Source organism: Boleophthalmus pectinirostris, unplaced genomic scaffold (genome assembly GCF_026225935.1).
Source record: "Boleophthalmus pectinirostris isolate CB_2022bp ecotype Guang Dong unplaced genomic scaffold, ASM2622593v1 HiC_scaffold_9, whole genome shotgun sequence".
Lineage (NCBI taxonomy): Eukaryota > Metazoa > Chordata > Actinopteri > Gobiiformes > Gobiidae > Boleophthalmus > Boleophthalmus pectinirostris.
In genome coordinates, this window is record NW_026571541.1 from 5,981,382 (window position 1) to 5,983,924 (window position 2,543).

Sequence of the window (2,543 nt, forward strand, 5' to 3'; positions counted from 1 at the left end):
AAACAGCACCCACCTATTGTCCATGGATTTAACTGTAAGTAATAGTTAGCGACAGTAGCAGCTGACGTGATGAAGACGATGTGATGTCAGGAGTCTGGAATAACTCCGTCTCTTGAGGTAGATCCCAGTCTAAATACTATTTTTATATAACGCTACTTATATTCTTGTATATTTTTACGATCACAGAGTTGTAATTCTGCTCCGTGATCATTGGTCGTGTCTAACGGGCTCGGTTCTGGCTGGATGCCGCTCTCGGCGCTCTCCCTTTGGCTGTGGAGCGACGGTGACACCGGTGTCTGATCTGGTTTTGTTTTTAACCAGAGATAATTATTATTTGTGTAGATTAGAGTGTTGACTGTTGAGTTGAGACTAAAGTGCAGTCATGTCAGTGCCTTAATACGATCATTTAACGCAACGTGCCATAATACAATAACGTAACATAATAAAAAGCACAACTTTTAACAACAGCTAATGTTAGATAACCAACCTAAACTTATGTTGTTTTTCCCCAGATGACATCAGGAGCCCCTGTCCTTCTGCTGAGTGTCTCCATCAGGAGCCCGGCACGCTGATCAGAAGTTAGTACTTTTAATGATTTCTGTGACTGAGGATTTAGTTTGGAGCCAGATCTGACTTTGTCTCTAACTTTCTGTTATGGGACTTGAGACGGTGCTTCAGACTTTCAGTGAGAGATGTTGACATGAACACTAATGTGTCACATCTATATTACACTGATATTGACTATGAACACCATCATAAATTGATTATTATATTTTAAATGTTGTGGTAACAGTAAATGTAGTAGAGTATTCTATATTAACAGCAGTGAAATATGTCTCAATCTCATACTCAGGCTTATACTAAAACAAAAGAGTTCAGTTTTACTGCGCTAAAGTATTTCCTATGAGTTAAATAATGTTTTTCATCTCTGTTTCAGAATATACAATAGTTAATAAGAAGATGGACATAACAGCATGATAAAGACCCTCTGGAGGTAAATACTGCACTTGTATTTGTGTTTCTCTTATTTGATGTTTTACAGAATTCCCTCTGCTGGGCCAAGTTCCAAAAATGTAGAGACAGACCCTCTGTAAGTTTACTGTATTATCCTACTTTTATTAACTTTCATAACTAAACATATGCACATTATAATCACACCTGTTGTTGTGCATATTGTTTCTTTCAGAACATGCTGTGGTGGAGTTTAAAGACTGACCCTCTGTAAGTGCATAGATCTCTCCAATCAAGTATTCACCTTTCATGTTCACATCACACAGCCACTGTCAGGACTTACAATGTTCTTCACAAACCTGAACTCTAACTCCTTACAAGAATAAAAGGTGTAATGGGGTGTTTAACATACACTGGTGTCATTTCAGATGCTGTGAGAAAGGGGAAGCCCAGAGCTGGACACTGACAGACTGGATCTTCACCAGTCAGACTGAAGAGGAGCCAGCGTCACTGCACCTCTGCCTCAAAACCTCTGCCTCAGACTGAAGCTAAAGACAGAAAGAGGATAATACTCCCTACAACTGTACAACAACTTACTCTTATGTAACAGATAATACTCCCTACAACTGTACAACAACTCACTCTTATGTAACAGATAATACTCCCTACAACTATACAACAACTCACTCTTATGTAACAGATAATACTCCCTACAACTGTACAACAACTCATCCTTATGGAACAGATAATACTCCCTACAACTGTACAACAACTCACTCTTATGTAACAGATAATACTCCCTACAACTGTACAACAACTCATCCTTATGGAACAGATAAGCCTATGTCCTGTCAATCATCATATCATTGTTGCAGTGTTTTCCTGTGACCTCTTGTACATAGCTGTGATTTTATATTTTATTACTTATCTGTCAATTTTATTTTGACTTGTGCATTTACATTGACACCAGTCTCTTTTTGCTACTTATTTAGAATGTATTATTACTATTTCTATTTTCTCTCTTTGTTATTCTATTATATTATGATGTGTGAGTTGCTGTGCCCAAATAATTTCCCTTGTGGATCAATAAAGTTTGTCTGAGTCCAAGGTTAGATGAGTTTATCAGGACCACAGCTGAATTTTCTCATCTTAGTCGTGCCAACAACAACAACCATGTTAACCATGCACTGATGCAATTATGAAATGATTGTTGGACATTAATTAGATGCATGTTGACTTTTTAGTTTTTTGTTGTTGTTTTTTTACCTCAAGATCCACTTATGCTATATATCTACTGGAACAAGACACATTTTGCTCAGTTACATGGGCCTTTAAAGATTAAATTCATCTTTTTAACATATGTCTTACCTTTTACTATACTTTTTTTTTTTTCTCTCAGTCCTCCAGATATCAATCCATAGCAACTTTTCTCTGTACGGCAGACTGAAGTACTCGCAGTCCACAAAGCAATGTGTTCTACTCCATTCAGTGTAGTGAAGACCGCAGTGAGTGTTACACGGGAGAAACAAAACAGCCACTTCACATGAGGATGTACAAACACAGACGAGAGAGCAATGATGGACCTCAGTCTG

The 2,543-nt window shown here is 37.8% G+C and overlaps 1 long non-coding RNA gene across 1 annotated transcript; it reads left to right on the forward strand.

The window, feature by feature from the left end:
- Positions 1 to 473: 473 nt before the first annotated feature.
- LOC110162864 (uncharacterized) lies at positions 474 to 1,422 on the forward strand. Its single transcript, XR_008631487.1, has 5 exons — positions 474 to 578; positions 938 to 994; positions 1,043 to 1,090; positions 1,187 to 1,221; positions 1,380 to 1,422. It is a non-coding gene; the product is annotated as an uncharacterized LOC110162864 (long non-coding RNA).
- Positions 1,423 to 2,543: the final 1,121 nt, after the last annotated feature.